Source organism: Mastigoproctus giganteus, chromosome 6 (assembly GCF_048544385.1).
Source record: "Mastigoproctus giganteus isolate SK-2022 chromosome 6, ASM4854438v1, whole genome shotgun sequence".
Taxonomy (NCBI): Eukaryota; Metazoa; Arthropoda; class Arachnida; order Uropygi; family Thelyphonidae; genus Mastigoproctus; species Mastigoproctus giganteus.
This window is the reverse complement of record NC_143580.1, coordinates 159,816,701-159,836,240: the sequence shown is the minus strand read 5'-3', so window position 1 is coordinate 159,836,240 and position 19,540 is coordinate 159,816,701. Positions and strand designations below refer to the sequence as shown.

Below are 19,540 nucleotides of genomic sequence, written 5' to 3'. Positions count from 1 at the left end.
CAAAATAAGTTTTGTTATCAGATAAACATTTTTGTAAATAGAATAAGGCAGTGAATATTTAATGCATCCCACTGTTGGGAAGCACTAAGTCTGGAGAACAGTAATTTGGGAGTTAGCAGCGTGTGTGGGTGGGTGGGTGGGGGGGGAAGATATTTAGGGAAAAAATGCTTAGAGGATTATGATATAATCAGATATGAAATTTACCAGGTATTGTAAACATGGCAGCTAGGAAGATACATGTTAACCTTCAATTGATTTACAGGACCCTTGCATTAGGGAGAAGAATGTCATTGTCCCCTTTGTATAAAATGATGAGACCATATTTAGAACACTGTATTGAAGTCGAGACGACACACTTAAAAAAAGAATGGCTTGTAGAGAGAGCAACCAGACTGCTAAAGAGTGCTAATCAATGCCCATATGAAGATAGTACAGACTGCAAAACCTAACAACCAGAGGGGGCTCATTGGTAGCCACTGTGGAACTGCAGCACCCCCAGCTTTTTAAATCTAAATATACAGTCAATGGCGTTACATGAAATTTTGTGAAGAACAATGCAATGCAATGAATATTTTTATTAACAGGTCTCGCATATAGTATACTCATCCTCTATTTCCCATAATAATAATAATAATAAAAAATATTGTTCCCAGACAAATATTGTTCACATAAAAAATTATGTGAAATAAATTTCACATAATAAAATAAATAATAATAATAATAAAAAAATAATAATTGCTTTAATTCAAGTATTAAACAGAGCCTGGGCCAGCCAGGCCCAACCATAGCCCAAAGCCTTTAGTTCATGGGAAAACAATTATTTCCAATAATTTCAATAATAAACAAATAAGAACACAAAATCGTTTTCAACTTTGAAGTTTAACAGTAGGTGGAACTGTGCACTAGACAGTTCCACATTTTACTCCCAGTGGTTGAGTCAATGCCTGGTTGCTGGGTTGCCAATACGCATTTTTTAGAGGTGACAAACCGAGTCAAAAGACCTGCAGAGTGAGCAGTACCGATCTGATCATTGACTGTGACGGGTGTGTAGCCACAATGTCAATGTCTTTTTGATAATGATCTGTAGTATTTTTAACTTTGTTCTTATTACTACTATCTATATCGACATGTCTTATAACCAAGACAATTTAATGTAACTTTAAGAAGCAGCACCTCTATACATTAGTCAACGAGCCGCCACTGCTAACAACTATACATTCAGTGTGGACCTGAATGATGTGTATAAGGTCTTGAAGGGAACAATAAAATGATGAATGAGGGAGATAGTTCTCAAAAGGTAGGTGCAAGAAGAAAACCAGGGTAAACAAAAATAAAATTTAAAAATAACAGAAAACCAGACTAAAGTTTTCCTTCAGATAGCAGGCTGTAGGTTGTTGGAATAAATTATTTACCAAGGCAGCCAGAGTTCGGCAAAGTTCACTTTTACAATCACTTAAACTTTCTTTCATTTTCTGAATCTTGAGGAGTGGTTTGGCTTTATCTGTAGATTTGGGGAGAATGTGAGAGAGACATTGTGGGATTGGCAACAAAACATCTTTTCTGAAAACCTCTCCTCAGTTTCATCAACTCTGAAATGGTTAGGAACACAATTTCCTGCCTCCTTTTCAGTAACACTGCTGGTCCAGGCATGACACCTATTTTTATTGTTAAATTTGGAGCGCTTTTGTTTAGCAAACTTCTTGCTGATGTATTAAGTAAATGTCTGAATCAAAATTATTTACTTGAGATTGGAGAGAATATTCTCTTTTCTGTTATAAAAAAAAAAAAAAAAATGCAGAAACCAATCTCTATCTCCTGTTTTTTTGGAAAATTAGTCAATTTGGACCAGGTTCATTTGATAAAAAAAAAAAAGCGGTCTCAGCAATCACAAAACTAATCTCCACCACTTTTCTGACCAACTCAAGCCATTAATAAAAATTGTCAGTTGGACTTCATTTATTTAGATGTCTCCTCTGCCTTTGATGCTGTTAACTCAAACTCTTTCCTGAAGGCTACTACTCAATCACAGGTAATATATGTTATTCTGGTACCTTTCATGGTGGCACCTTATACATTGCTTTTTAATTCTTTGATTCATCGATCATTAGAGCATAGCCTTCTAATAATTATCTATGCAGATGACTTGAAAATAGTCCATTCTCATTCAGCTGATAAAGCAAAACAAAACAAAGAAAAACTTTATTAACAACAACTGTATAAAAATAATCTACAATTTTCTGCTCTTCTTTCACTTTGTCCAAAATCCACAAAAATCTGCTTATCTTTCAGTCATAACATGATCTATTCCATTTCAGTTTCTTCCTATTATAGAGAATGCTATCACTCAAAAAAGTTGCAGTCCATAAGGACCTTGGAACTTAATCTGATTCTGTATATAGAATTTAATTTAAACTTTAATTCATACCTTACTCTTCTACAATAGTAAAACATTAAAAGTAATTTACACCTGTTATGCTATATGGTTATGTAATTTGGCTGATCTCTGCTAAAACAATCTCTCTCTCTCTCTCTCTATCAAATCATGTCTTTAAAAAGACTAATATTAATGTAACATTCTCTTTCACTTGATCTGAAATGTATAAGACTCTAGCACACATTTCAATCTCCAATCTGCTACTCTATTAGTCATTTAAAATACTTGTTGTAAAATTTAAAAAAAACTACAGAAATTTAAAATTTTTGTAGTTGTCAATTATTACTCTGAATCAAGTTTTATTTCTCAATATCTGGTTTTAGAATCCTCAAAACTAAACCAGATTTAACAGCACCAACTTAGTAAATAATACTAAAATTCTATAAAATTACTCAATATTTCTGGTAAAATGAACAGGCGCAGAGCTTGAAGAGCCTGTTGTTTGTCTAGTTTATCTGTTTACAAAGCCCTATTTTATGTTTATATCATTTATACTTTAAATTAGTTACGGTTTGCATGTAAACTATTAAATGTATGTCTATTAAATTGATTATTCATTTGCATATTTTGTATGTGCGTGTTTTTATCTATTAAAATAAAAATACACACACACACACACAGCTTTTTAGTCATGTGCTATACAGGGCAAGTCCTGATATTTTATTTACTATTCAAACCAGAACTGGATGGTCACTTTCCATCAATGGGAACATATAGGTGATTTGATTTTTTTTGGCAGATACAAAAAACATCTACTTTCTTAATCATCCATTCGTTATAATACTAAGTAAAGTGTGTATGTGTTAATAATTTTTAATAATGTTACATCATCACACTGAATTTTATACAGTTTTAAGTTTGGGCAATATTTTATCTTACCAGCTGAAATTTTCCTTATACAGCAGGCCCCCGTTATAACGCGGTTCGCTTTACGCTGATTCGCTATAACGCTGTTCTTACATTATAACCCGTATCTGATTATAACGCTGTTAAAACTCACTGTAACGCTATTTTACTAGCATACAGATTGAATTTTTGGCAAATCCGTCTTCAGTCCAGTCTGTTTTGAGCCTTTTTTTTTTTTTTTTTTTTTTTTTGGCAAAAGGAGAAAATAGCCACCATGAAATTAACTACAGTAATTATTTTTTATAATTTCTACTCTATGTACAAAATTGAAACTTTCAATATGCTCTTATTTTCTTGGTGTGGATAGTTTCAAGGGAGAAATTCTTTTTTAGTACTGTACTCGAGTTGAAAAAATTTACCATCCAGTGTCATATGTTGTTACGAAGTCTGCATTTTCTGTTCTGACCTGTAATAGAAAGATACTAAAAATAGATTTACTCCCTATCTCTTCTTTTGTTTTACTGTGGGAACTATAACTTGCGAAATGTTTTTCACACAATCAATCCCATCAGTGCTAAATGCAGTGCTGTTTCTTGTACAGTATTCTCTTGTCTTCTGAACTCCTCTGACCTTGTGGTTACCCGAAGTACATAAAATTTGTTTGTTTTACTGTTTTGGAAATTCCATAAACATTCTCCATGAGTCACACCATAATTGATTTACAGTACTTTTCCTGCAATAAACAACCATTTGATTTTACTGCACGGTAAAATCGGACTTTTCAGATAAATAAAACATTTGTTATCGTCTTCAGCTCACTTGCCAGAGGAATTCTAGATATCATTCAGTGCATACAGTGTTAGACATACAGACAGTTTACTGTACTCGAACATCGTATCACAATCAGTGCAACGCAGTTACATTTGCAGAGTTATGGCGGATAAGAATGAAAAAGCAACAATGTCTGGACACGGTGCAAAGATTGGAAAGGTAAAAAAAACATTGAGTTTGAAAATTAAATCAGACAGTTTACTGTACTCGAACATCGTATCGCAATCAGTGCAACGCAGTTACATTTGCAGAGAGTTATGGCGGATAAGAATGAAAAAGCAACAATGTCTGGACACGGTGCAAAGATTGGAAAGGTAAGAAAAACATTGAGTTTGAAAATTAAATTAGACGTTTTGAAGAGAATTGATTCCGGTCAAAGACAACTGGATGTGTGCAATAATTTAGGACTGGCAGGTTCAACTGTAAGAACAATCATAAAAAATAAAGAATCAATTTTAGCAGCTGGAAAAACAGCTGTTCCCCTGCAGGCAACTAAATTGACCAGGGCTAGGCCGGCTATTATGACTGAAATGGAGAAACTTCTACATAATTTTATTGAAGACAACATTCAGCGTAGAATTCCTTTAAGTTCAATTATTATTAAAGAAAAAGCGAAGAGCCTATATGAAGATTTAAAGGAAGCTCACCCCGAAAAAAAAAAATGTGGAACCATTTAACGCTAGTAAGGGCTGGTTTGATAGATTTAGAAAGCGCTATAACCTGCACAACGTAGCAATACAGGGAGAAGCTGCAAGTGCAGATCAACAAGGAGCCGAAACTTTCAAAAAAGAATTTGTTAAAATTATTGAAGAGGGATGTTATACTGCTCAACAAGTTTTTAACATAGATGAAACAGGTCTTTTTTGGAAACGAATGCCTAAAAGAAGTTTCATATCGAAAGAAGAAAAAAACATGCCAGGCTTCAAAGCAGCGAAGGATCGGTTAACTTTGTTGTTGGGTGGCAACGCTGCGGGGGATTTTAAATTAAAACCCCTTTTAGTTTACCATTTCGAAAATCCAAGGGCTCTTAAAGGTTTAGCTAAATCAAACCTACCTGTAATCTGGAAGGCTAATAAAAAAGCTTGGGTAACCAGGCCGCTTTTCATTGATTGGTATGCTGAGTTCTTCTGTCCTGCAGTGGAAAAATATTGGGCAAAAAATAACATTGGTTATAAAGCTATTCTAATCATGGACAATGCGCCAGGACACCCAAGCAAAGAGAGCTTAGAAGACTTGAACAATCACATAAAAGTTTTTTACATGACTCCAAACACTACGTCTCTGATCCAACCAATGGACCAAGGAGTAATTGCAACATTTAAAGCGTACTACATAAGGAACACCTTTTCCCAAGCTATTAAAGCCATCAACACTGAAAATGTACCGAGCTTAAAGGAGTTTTGGAAATCCTATAACATTAAAACTGCCATCTACAACATTTCAAGTGCCTGGGATGAAGTGACTCAGAAAACCATGAATGGAGTGTGGAGGAAAGTTTGGAAAAATTGCATAAAGCATTGCCAGGAACCTGATGATTCCGTTGAAAATGTTAAAACACAAATTGTTGAGCTCGGAAAAGAAGCAGGATTACACAAAATTGACGAAGACATCGTACAAGAGATGATCGACAACGACAGGGATGGCCTCTCTAATGAAGAACTAATGGAAATTATAAAAGAACAAGAGCTTGCTATTGATGGAGATGATGATCAAGATACTATAGATGAAGAACCGATGAAGTCGCTGACTGCAAAAGGACTTAGTGAAGCTTTTGAACATTTCGAAAAAATGTGTGATTATTTCCGGGAGAACGACCCTGACATGGAACAAAGTGCCAAGGTAATAAGAAATTTGAAAAAAGAAATGAATCCCTACATGATGTTGTACAATGAGAGGAAGAGGGCCAAAGCACAACCCAAAATTGACACATTTTTCAGTCCAAAGATATGAAAACTCGAGAGCACAGGGCCATCGAATTAATAAATTCATGATTTTCGTTAGTTAATTACCTCATAATTATATGTGTATATAATGTAGAATATTTTATATGTACAAAATTTTGAATATTAAATATTTTTAATCGACATTGGTGCATATTTTCACTACCATTTATTATTGATTAGAAAATATCCTATGGAATAGACCGCAACTCACAAATATATATGTTACCTTATGGGAATATGGCGCTCGCTTAGCGCGGATTCACTTAGTGCTCTGCTTTCCCGGAACGAACTATCAGCGTTAAGCGGGGGTCACCCGTACAAGGGTTGTTAGATTAATTTACACATACACACACATTGCAGAATACTAATGTGCAAGGTGAGTTCAAGTTATAAGGGCTCCAAATTTACTTCACATAAAGTATACAAAGGTAATGCTTGCCTCACTTTTCTCAACGTAGTCTCCTAGAAGTTGCACACATTTTTCACAGCTGTTCTTCCAATCTGTGAAAGATGCAGCAAAGTTTTCTTTGGAGGTGTGTTGGGTCCACTGGCGGAAAGCAGCTGCTTGTGCTAGTCAGCTAGGAAATCTCCTGTCACGAAGCACATCCTTCATTGTTGGGAACAAACAAGTTACTAGGTTCAAGGTCAGGAGAGTATGGAGGATGTGGGATTACTTCAGTGTCCTGATGGAAATGAATGTGATTTACTGTGTGGACATTTATTTCTTAAGTGCTGCAAGAAACTTTTTCTGAGTTTCCTGTCACTGTTGTGTCCTTGGGTACACAATGTGTAAGGATTATTCCAGAAAACAGCAACCATCGCTTTCTCTGTACTTTCAGAAACACAATTTTTTTGGGTAGTGGTGAATCAGGGTACTTTCATTGGGCAGACTGATGCTTTGATTCTGGATTGAAGAGTGGAACACATCCATTGTAATAACCGAGGAAAAGAATGATCCATTCACTGCAGCATCTTGAGTGAGCACTGCTTGACACAAGTTGACACGACTGTCTTTTTGTTTCTGGGAAAGTTGCCCTTGGAACCCACAGAGTTGACACCTTGCTCATTCTGAGATCTTTATGGTATATTGTATGCACAGATCCAACAGAAATGGCTGTAGCTGTTTCAATTTCATCCACTGATAACCATCTGTCACTCAAAACAGTTTCCTCAGCATGGTGAACATTGGCCTCAGAACAACTGTTTCAACGTCTTGGTTCATGTGCATTTTTCTAGCAGGAATCCCATCCTTAATAAAACTTAAGTGCCATGCTATGAACATTTTTCACATCTATAAGGCCCACAGGACACACTTCTGACATTTCCAATGGATTTCGGTTGGACTTTGTGCAATGCAAAAACTGGATAATGATGCATTGTTCTTGATGAGTGAAGGACACCATTTTAAGTATTATAAACATAGTATACTGTTTAGGACACTGAAATAAATGCAACGTAATGCATTGTGCTGCCATCTTCTGAAAACGTTCAGAACTAACTGGCAGTTAGGCAAAAAGCAGTCCAGCACACATACTGATTATTTTGTGAAAAATAAATTTGGAGACCTTATAACTTGAATGCACCCTGAATAACCAGTCATATAATGACTACAAAAAATTAGTGCATAAATAAATCTTGCAACGGATGTTTTTTTTTCTTCTTTCAGGTTTTAACTTTGTGTACGAATGTAGTCTTCAAATAACACATCATAGCACGATATCATTCCCTCTCGCTACTGTACGAGAAAATGCTATTGTGCATTTATAGTGCTATTGTACATTTTAATGTTTTTAGCATTAATATTAGTATTAGACATATAATACACTTGAAATAAAGAAAGACAGAAAATTAACAACATTGTACAGGTGACCCCTGCTTAGCGCTGATAATTCGTTCCGAAAAAACAGAGTGCTAAGTGAATCAGCGCTGTATTCCTGTAATGCAGTGGGTCCCAAACGGTGGTTCGCGAACCCCTGGGGATTCACATTAAAAAATTCTGTAATAGAGTCAGCTTAGATTTACATAGGTATATTATTGTAAACTACAAAATGTAACTAATAATAACAATAAAGTAAAATAAAATTAAATAAAAAGTAAAGAATTGCCAAAGAAAGAAACCACATATCCCACAATTCCTTATAATTACTTTACTATCTTACAGTATTTCATATTAAATAAATATCTAAAACTATTTCTTGACTAAATATCCAAGAGTATGAAAAAGGTTGTTTATATATGGTTACTGCACTTCCATAATTTCTACTACCCACGTAGTATGCATGCATTGTTTAATTATATCTCATATTGTGAATACCTTCACAACGAGTTGCAGAGGTATTGCACTGCTTTGAATAAGTAACGCTTCACCAGTGGAGAAGACTAATGTTACTTATTCTCGGCGGATACCACAGACCCAGACGGGACCGTTTCGAAGCTTGTTGGCTTACTCATCGTTGGGTGGGCAGGTACCCTGTTGTTGCAATAGTGACAACCCAGTTATGAAGTATGACTCCGCAATATGAGAGATGCTTGATGGTTTGCATGGTTTAATTTAAAACTGTTTCTTGACTAAATGTCTAAGAGTATGAAAAAGGTTGTTTATGCATGGGCAATACAAGATATAATCAAACGATGCATGCACACTGCTTGGGTAGTAGAAATGATGGGAGTACATTACCCATGCATAAATAAACTTTTTTACTCTTAGACATTTAGTCAAGAAATAGTTTTTAGATTAAACCATGCACACCACAAGCATCTCTCATATTGTGGAGTTATACTTCATAACTGGGTTGTCACTATTGCAACATCAGAGTACCTGCCCACCCACCAAGGAGAAGACAACAAGCTTCGAAACTGTGCCGTCTGGAGAGCTTAATAATCACACGAGTTTCCGAGAATAGGTAACAACAGTCTTCTATACTGGGGAAGCGTTCCCTATTGGATGAGTTTGAGTGGTGTGAGTATGACGAGTAACCGTCCTTTTCCTCTTCTTCCTCTCCTACTATCACTTTCCTACACCTTTTTTGCTTTCCTAAGTCTAATAGGGACAGAATGTGGATAACAGAGTATCTTATCCCATAATTTTTCAAATGGTGCTGTCTGAGTGGTGGTATCTGCCAAGAATAAGTAACATCAGTCTTCTCCACTGGAGAAGCATTACTTATTCAAAGCAGTGTAATATCTCGGCAACTCGTTGTGAAGGTATTCACAATATGAGATATAATTAAGCGATGCATGCATGCTACCTGGGTAGTAGAAATGACGGAAGTGCATTACCTATGTATGAACAATCTTTTTTAAATAAATGTTTTCCATACTAATTTTTTTTTCATTTTCAAGGATCATTGTTATGCATGAGTACTTTTTTTAGAACCTATCATGCTTAGTACCGTGCACAGGTTTAAGTTTGAAAATATGAAAGAAAATACTTGTTGATATTAGACTTGAACTTCTGTAGATTATAATTTTCAGGAAATACACATGAAGGAAGGTTGTTCCAGAAAACAGAAGTTGAACGAATAAATGAGGAAGAAGGAAAGTTAGTTCTGTGGGATTGAACTTGGAGAGTAAAAGGATGTTGGCTGGTTGCAGCACATGTTCGGACTGCTTTGAAAGAGAGAGAGCAGGAATTATAGAAGGCAATTTGGAAGAACAGTGCCCATGGAAATATCTGTAGAGAAGGCATGCTGCAGAAACAGTGCATCTATGAGAGAGAGAGAGAGAGAGAGAGAGAGAGGGAGAGAGAGAGAGAGAGAGAGAGAGACTCTGTTACAGATGAGTCGTTAATTAACTTAACTGCCTCTTTTGAATGGAATCTAGAAGTCAGAGAGGTTTTGGTGGTACTGATTAATATTGTTCCCAGATGTGGGAACAATATTCCATGGTAGGCCGGATTTGCGATTTCTACAGTCAACAACTGTTTGGTAGAAAAGTAACGCCGAGAGCAAAAGAGAACACCCAGTTTTTTAGATGCATAGGAAGCAATATTTGTAATGTGCTTTATACTAAGAGAGATTAGAAGTCAGGGTAATCCCCAAGATCTTGCCTAGAAATCGGAGCGTCATCAAAGATAAGCAGAAGAATCCTTTTTGCGAGATATAAGACAGGACTAAGTTTTAGAAGGATTGAAATTAAGTTTTCTTTGCCCCAGTGGAGATCGGTTTGGTTTGGATTTTATTGGCACATTAGCAACTAAGGCTATAATGCGCCAAGACCAGCCCCAATGGAGAACTACATGGAGAGCAAACATATAAAGATTTGGCAGTGGATACTCGAGAAGTTGAAGCTGTTTGAGCAGGGTAGGATTTCTCAAAATAGAAGGTGGAAAGCAATGTGCTATCCTCAGCAAAACTATGGATAGCATTTCTGGTCAATGGAAGAAGGTCATTAATATACCACAGGAAAAGTGTGGAGAAAGAACTGAACCTTGGGGAACACCATCATTAGTGGAGAAGTTAGAAGACAGAGCCATCTACCATACCTGCAGTGAGGTCAGAGAGAAAACTGGATACCCAATTATAAAGAACAGCTGGTAAACCATAGGATGGAAGCTTATTTAGAAGACCTTTATGCCAAATACAACCAAAAGCCTTTGAAATGTCAAGAGCAATGGCTTGAGTTTCACCAAACTTTTCCATTGAATTTGTCCATAGATGGACAACATCAGTCCAGAGTATCACCAGTGGAATGACACTGATGGAATCCATACTGGCGATCATTGATCAGATGAAAGGTTACAGATAGTTTAAGAGTTGGCAGTTAATTGATTTCTCTATTACTCTGGAAAGAGTAGAAGTAATTGCAAATTACTTCTACTCTTTCCAAATGATAATTGGATGGAAGGGATTTGTGACCATTTTTAGGAACTGGCTGGATATGAGCAAATTTCCAAGCAGAAGGAAAAACACCTTTGGAATAAGAAAGTGAAACAAGACGACACAAAACAGGAATAAGCTCAGGGGCACAGGTTTTGAGAACAAGTGTAGAAATACCATCAGAATTTGGAGCTTTCTTAGCATCAGATTCATCAAAACCCTTCTGACATCATTTTAATGGAAAACCACAGGAGGCATTGAATGGAGTGTAGAGATGATTTACCAAGTTCATCAAAACATGAGTTGGAAGAAAAATAGGATGCTAGCAGGTCAACTTTATCTTTGGCTGATGTAGCAACAGAACCACCTGGTTTTGACAGATGAGCAAAAAATTGCGGCAAAGCTTTGGCAAGAGACCAGAATGCTCGGCCATTTGGACAAGAAGTAAGTTTTCTACATTTAGCCTGTTCAAAATCTAGTTTGGATTGATTAATAGCTGCTTTACAAAGTATAAATAATACTTAATAATAATTTTTATTGTTATGCAATGTGGCTTATAAAAACGTAGTACTGGAAATATTTTATAATAAAAATTCAGAAATATTATACGATTTCAGAGAATGTAGGCTTAGTGGTTCGCATTAAAAATATTGTGTTGAAAGGGATTCACGAGTCAAAAAAGTTTGGGAACCGCTGCCGTAATGTAACATGTATTTGTGAGTCGCGGTCTACACCACCGTGACTCACAAATAATAAGTGGTAGTGAAAAGACAGCAAATGTCGGTCAAAATATTTAATATTAAAAATCTGTACATGTAAAATATTCTCCGTTACATACATACATATATATTTATGTAGTAAGTAACAACATTATGTATCACAATTAAACTTAAAATTCCAATTAAAATCATGAATCTATATCCTACGGCCCTGGACTTTCAAGTTTTTGTATCTTTGGTTGATTTTCAATTGTACTTTGGCCCTCTTCCTAGTAAACTAAAAGGGGTTTTACTTTAAAATCTCCCCCAGCGTTACCACTCAACAATAAAGACAACCAATCCTTCGCCGATTTAAAGCCTGGCATGGTTTTTTTTTTTTTTTTTTTTCCTTCTTCTTTCGACATGAAACTTATTTTAGGCATTCGTTTCCAAAAAAGTCCTGTTTCGTCTATGTTATAAACTTGTTGAGAAGTATAATACCTGTCTTCAATAATTTTAAGAAGCTCTTTTTTTGAAAGTTTTGGCTCCTTCTTGATCTGCACTTATGGCTTCTCCCTGAATTTTAAATCTATTGACAATCCACTTGTTGAAAGCAATTGATTCGCTTCAAAACGTATAATTTAATTTTCAAATTCAGTGTTTTTCTTACTTTAGTAGGCTTTGTACCGCGTCCAGACGTTGTTGCTTTTTAATTCTTATCTGCCATTATTCATCTTTGAAACTGTAACTGCGTTGCATTAATTATTATACAATGTTCGAGTAAACTGTCCGTTACCTAACACTGTAATGAGTGACAACACTTCAGATAAATGCATGTAATGCAAATATTCCAAGCAATATACTCGATCATTTTTAAAATTTTGATCTTGGAACTACGTAACAAGCCACCGTACTGCAATTAAATTAGTGTAGAATGAAATTTCTCTGAGCATGGGAAAATTTTGAATGCTGTTTTGCTATTCATTTTCAGGCTATCAACTGCATCAGATGAAACGTTTTCGTTAAACATGCCAAAAATCGAATCTGTACGCTAATAAACGAGCGTTATAGTGAGATATGGGTTATAAGAACAGCATTATAGCAAATCAGCATACAGTGAATTGCGTTACAACGAGGGCCTGCTGTATTTCCCAAGCCATCAGTTGTAGTTTATTCAATAGCAGTAATAATGGAGGCATGTGATGCAAGAAAGCAAGCATATGAGCTTAATGTAGCAACCCCCCCCCCCAATTTCACATATCCATTCCCTCTAAAGGTTTGTCCAGTTCCTCCTTGAATTTCTTTAAGCTATCAACTTCTACAACGATAGATAGAAGTTTGTTCCTGCAATTAACCACCTGCTGGCTAAAGGTAGATTTCTGCATATCTATTCTACAACTGTCTTTCCTCAATTTGAATTTATGCCCCACTCAGGTTCGTAATCTGAGGAAGCGGAATAATCCCATCAGAATTCAGCATGCTCAACCCATTCAAGGCCTTATACACCTTAATCAGATCACCTCGCAGGTGCCTAGTCTCCAGCTGCTGCAATTTGCAGAACTTAAGCCTTTCTTGGTAAGAGGACCATTTGTTCCCCCACCAATCTTGCTGCCCTTCTCTGTACACGCTCAAGCAACTCTACATCCTTCCTAAAGTGAGGTCTCCAGACCTGTATGCAGTACTCAAGGCATGGCCTGACCATTGCATTATACAAAGGAATAGTCACCACCTTTTTTACCTACTAGCAAAATTCCTGTATATCATTGACCTGCTCTGGCAGCCTGTCTGCATTGCTAAGAAAACATATCTGACTGCACAATTACTCCCAGATCTTTTTGATTTTCTACCACCCTAAGTGTAGTTAATGAATAGTTAATGATTACTTGCTAAAAGAAAACTTCCTACAATCCAGTCTAAATTTCTTTACGAATAAGAAAATTTTGGCTTTGCTTATATTACATCTTCTCTCAGAACCTCAACCGGGTCCCTTATATGGTGCCTGCTTGCTGTGCTTTGTAACTCATATAATCAAGTCTTGCCTCATATTTTTTAGATCTCAGCAAATGGGTTGCCTGTCTTTAGGCCCTTTCAAGCGGCACCACCATTAGATAAAGCCTAATCACTACGTCACCAGTGAGTTAATCCGTTGTTCTAAGTGGGCTGAGGGATAAAGGTCAAGAACTACAGTAATTCTAGTAGATAGAGCTTAAGCCCCTTCGTTGCCTTTGTTCATTACTAGTACAGTAAACCCCCGCTATTCGCGGGGGTTACGTTCCTGAGAAATTCCGCGAATACTGAAAACGCGAATACTGAGTTATGGCTCCCATAGTAATAAAGGGGTTCCGTTCCAAAGTATGAAATATATAACAAAAATTAGTCTAAAATTTTGTCTGTACGTATTATGTGTACAGTATTTACCTACATAATGACTATGTACATAGACAAACGTAGAAAGTACATAGAAAAATACAAGCATAAGGCATCGAAATGAAAATAAGAAACAATTTATTAAATGTAATACTGTACATATTTATTAGACATTTTAAACAAACCTTTCAAAAACATATCAAGAACATGGGTTGCTGGGCGAAAAATAACTCATAATCGAAGTTTGTTTCTTCATTTTTTTATTGAGCTCCTTTTGAATTTCCCCGTAAGGCAAGAGTAATTGTTCTAGGTCTCGTTTAAACTTGATGCTTCTTTCCAAATTAGGATCCGTTTCTACCACCTTTTCTGAAAGTTGTATAGAGAGGCTAAAGATTTCTTTTAATGACTTACTATTTAACTGTGGTCTAACAACGTCGAGATCTTCCTCCTCAGGATCATTTTGGTTTTCATTTGACCTTGTTACTAATTCATCCAACTCTTCTATTGTAAGTTCATCTGCATGAGTCTCAATAAGTTCCTGAATGTCTGTTGCATCGATGTTTTCAAAGCCCCCGCCTTCTATTCCATGTGCGATTTCTACAATATCGGCAACCAGTTCATTGACATTAGGGATTGTTTTAGCAACAACCACTTCTGGCCACAATTTTCGCCAACACGCGTTAATTGTAGATGCACTTATCTCATCAACTGATGTCTTGATGTTGATCAGGCAATCTGCAATGTTATAATTTTTCCAACTTTGGCTTACAGTTAAGTCTGACTCGCTTTCCATTTTTTCAATTAAGCCAGTAAAAGTTCTCCTAACATAGTAGGACTTAAACGCAGAAATCACACCTTGGTCTAGCGGTTGTAAAAGTGATGTGGTGTTGGGTGGCAAAAAAACAATTTCAACGTTTGGGTGGTCAAATTCTAGACTGCTTGAATGTCCTGGCGCGTTGTCAATAAGAAGCAGAACTTTGAAAGGCAAAGATTTTGAAGCTAAGTAACTTTCCACCTCTTGCACAAAGCTATCATTAAACCACTCTCTAAAAAGTGTAGTTGTTACCCAGGCTTTTTTATTGGATTTCCAATAAACTGGAAGATGACCTTTATTCTTTCCCTTCAAAGCACGTGGATTCTGCGATTTATACACGAGCATTGGTTTGGTCATGTGTCCACTAGCGTTTGCACAAAACAAAAGAGTAAGCCTATCTTTGGAAGCTTTGAATCCAGGAGCAGATTTTTCATTTTGTGTTAAGTATGTTCTGGCTGGCATTCTCTTCCAAAACAACCCAGTTTCGTCTGCATTGAACACCTGTTCGGGAACATATCCTTTGTCCGTAATTAATTTTTTTAGTTCAGTCGGGAAACTTTCTGCAGCCACGAAATCCACTGATGCAGACTCGCCTACCAGTTTCACATTATGAAGGCCATATCGATTTTTAAATCTTTCAAACCAACCTTTGCTGGCTAAAAAACTTATCCCGCCAGTGCTATCACCAGTTTCGCTGAAGCGCTGATAAAGGTGTTTTGCCTTTTCACGAATGATGAGTGAACTTAACGGGATTTTATTGTGAGTTCGGTCTTCTATCCACAGATTTAAAGCCTTTTCCATTTTTTCTAATTTCACATCACGAGTTACAGAGCAAATTTTTGATGCAATTAGCGCGTTTTCACGGACACTACGGCGGATTTTTTCTTCCGATTTCTTGATTGATCGCACCGTTGACTCATTGATTTTATAATGTTTGGCCACTGAGGAGACACTTTCACCATTAGAAATTTTGTCTAACAATTCAATTTTACTCGCTAATGTCATCACCTTCTTTGATCTTTTCACAATTCCCTTGTTATTCGCGGGCATATTTCTGTAGGATTAGAAAATAATTTGTCCACAATAAAGTCACTTTCTTTTAACGTTAACACGCTCGAAAATGTCTGGTTACACCAACACACTGCAAAATGGTAGATTTTCACTTTTGTAAATGTATCAATTAAAAGCAAGAGATGAAACCTTCTATGACAAGTGCATTACACATACTGAACAAGGATTAGCGTGAAACATCCGCGCTCGCAATTTTGTCACCCCCCCACCCATTGAGCGCAGGACGCTTCCTTTTTACAACTTTTAAGTTATTTTTACTCATTTTTAGGGAATAAAGCACAATTACAAAATGAGGAGGCACGCTTGATACACATAAACAAAGCTGTGAGCGTATAGCAACTGAATAAACAACGCCATAAAGGCAGAGACAACTCTAAAACACCTCATTAGCTCACATTTTACTAAAGCACATTTCTGCTTTAGTAAACAATAAAACAATAAAAACAATTTCCAGTTGCTTTCCTGCTAGTGGAATCTGTTATAAACGGGTAGTAAACTCGATCTAATTGCATTTGCGATAATACCGATAGCTGGAATTTTACGTTATTATGGTGAAATGTGTTTTTCCCTGCACTGCTATAAAAAAATAAATACATTTTCAGAATCTTCTCTTTATTCCTATGTTGGGTTCAGTTGGGGTGATTCCTGTCCGACTGCCATTTCTTGTAATCACAAAGGCGAATCGTGCATAAGCGAATTCGGTTCGTGTTATATAAAATATCATTCCCCTGTTTATAAATCGTGTATGATCGAATTCGGGTAGTGCAAACACGTGTTATACGACGACTGACTGTACTACTCTGTGGACTAGGCAAAATGATTTTAGCCACGCCCATGTTTTGTTCATGGCGCTTTAAAATTCAAATTTTTTTAGGTTTAAATCAGCGACCGCAAATACAGATACCGCGAATAGCGGGGGTTTACTGTATTGCTATTATTAGTGTGGCTGTGTTTGTACATGTCTTGTGCTTTTTCATCTCATAAAAGTGCTTGTGTTTGTACTATTTCAGCCCATAAAAGCACTTTGAAATTTTTAATAATGCCTGGAAAATGTTGTTCCTGGATGCCATGGAAATTTTACAAGTGGTCCGAAAGTATAAGTCTTTGGATTTCCCTTGAAGGATACTGTTTTAACTAACACATGGTTAAAAGCTATACCAAGAAAAGACTTGGTGCTATCTGAACATTCAAAGGTAAGTTTGTGGTACATTAATAGCAGTTATCTTAAATAGGAATATTTTAACAGTAATGAAACGATAATATATAAGAATATGAAACAGATATATCCTTGTCAGAATATAGAAGTAAATTATGTCAGAATTTTGGCTTTTGTGGTTTCATTTAGGAAACCAAAGGAAATTTCGGAAAGTCAAAGTCAATGGAACTTCCTGTGAGGATGAATAGCTTCAATCAGATTAGTGACATCTTACAACAGATACCAGTAATTGCCAATAGTAGTGATATTAATAATATTTCTTTTTTTTTAAATGCTGCTTGTAGTTTACTGAATTCAATTGCAGCAAACATTAATAGCAAGAGAGCATCAGTGTTTAAATTCATATATGACCAATTACATTTGTCACAATGTGAAAAGATTGCATACAGATATAACACCGAAGTATCAATATTTTCATCTTTGGTGTTTTCGATATCTCCACATGCCTACAAATTTCTACATTATGCATTCCTACTTCTTCTTCATCCAAGTACTGTTCATAGGCTCTACTCTTCTCTAAACCCAAAAATTCCAGATGACCAGCAAGAGAATCATTTTCTGATGTATGCTAAACAGAAATTGATCGATGAAATTCATCTGAATCTTATATTGATTATAAAGGTGGAAATGTACTGGGAAATTCCTTTCATAGTACTGACACAGCTATAAGTGCATATGTATTTATGATTCAAAGCTTATTGTCAAATTACAACAAAGATGTCATATTTTATCTGTGAAAAAAATTACTGCATTTCAGTTTTGAAAAAAAATATTGTGGGTTTGGAGAAAATTGGTTATTTGTCATCACAGGCATTTACAAGAGACAATCCTGAAAAGAAGTAGCGAAGATTAGAAGAAAAAAAACTTTGAGAAGGCCCTGGAAAATAGTATTAAGAAATGATTATGAAAAGGCTTGAGAATTTCATTTCTTAAAAAAGTTTAAGTGATGATAACTCAATTAACAGAAAAAGTAATACACTATTTACAAATCCTCCACAGCTGAGTATTGTTTATTTTAATCCCATTGATTTGTCACATCCCTTTTTTTTGTTATCATATTTTGAAATGTATTTGCAATTACTGGTTAAATGAACATAACTCTGATAAAAAAATTTATTATCCATCTTTTGAAGGTGCTGAACATCTTCATACAGGTTCATTATCTTGCCTTAAAGCATTGCATTCCATGGAAACTGAAAAATCTGTGAAATATGGTTACAACTTAACATTGAAGGCTTTGAATCCCTCAAGTATGGAGAGACAGTGTAAAACTTGTATTGCAGGTTTTCAATGAACATGTCATTAATAGACGCCTTCTTTTCTTTTAGGTCGAAAAAGAAATTTACTGTTTAATAAAGATACTGCCAATTTCATTAGAATTGTTTTAACATGGTGGTATATAGTGAATGTGAAAACGCCTGTAAGGGAACAAATATTAAAAAACCGTTATTAAGAACCCTTATTAAAATCATGAAAATGTTATTTTTCTAAATAAATTCATTGATTGGTTAGATAGATGGGAAATGCTACAGTCTGATATTAGTACAGGATTTTTAACAACACACACACACACACACACACACACACACACACACACACACACACACACACACACACACACACACACTGCTTTGAAGCATACAACTTATGCATTACTCCAAATGGCACATTATTGTTTTTCAGAATTACATGAGTTATTTTCTTACAGGAAAATTTCAAACAGACACCTTAGAGGAAAGATTTGGTCAATACAGACAATTATCTGGTTCAGTATATCATGTGTTTTATGGCAAGTTTACAAGAATGAAATGAAATTACGAATGTGTTCTGTATTACCTTTAAATTCAATCCTGATATTGACAACTTTTCAATTAGTGATTTCAATACAAATGCATTTCAGGAAAGTCTTGTTGAAGCAGGAATAGAAGCTAATACATTCACATTGTTTTCTCACATTACTGTCACAGAATGTGATTTAATAAAAGAAAAAGATTACGTGCCACTCTTAGTTTACCTTATTGGATGTGCTGCATATGTTGTTATCAAAAGATATCACTGCGAGGAATACAAACGTATTTTAACAGTAAACGAACCATTACCTACTGGTGGCCAATATGAACTAATTCAAAACATGGATACAAGTGGACCGTTATACCCTGAATCAAATGCAATTACTGTTGCTATATATTGTTATATATCATTTCAAAAAATTATATTGTCACAGGCCCTAGAGAAAGAATTCTTGAAGTTACGTAATCAGAGAGCTTTGTTATATCAAATTTCTTTGTAACTATTGAAAATTCTTTGAATTATGTTTGCAAAAATGATCATTTTGGAGAAATAATTTTAAATTTGCTAACTAATACCATTATCAATACTTTGCTCAACATTTATTGTAAAAATAAAAATTATGTATTAAAAGCAACATATAAGCATAAACTTCAAACACTGAAAAAAGAGCTAAATTTAAAGTAAAATAATCTGTGTTCAATAATTTGGATTA

At 35.6% G+C, this 19,540-nt stretch overlaps 1 protein-coding gene and 1 pseudogene across 1 annotated transcript in view; one reads left to right on the top strand and one right to left on the bottom strand.

Annotated features, from left to right (window-relative positions):
• The window catches only part of Adss (adenylosuccinate synthetase), a 236,410-nt gene that overhangs the window by 15,358 nt on the left and 201,512 nt on the right, over nucleotides 1-19,540 (bottom strand). The gene's annotated exons all lie outside the window — the stretch shown is intronic.
• Nucleotides 1,271-19,327, top strand: LOC150084700 (uncharacterized; annotated as a pseudogene).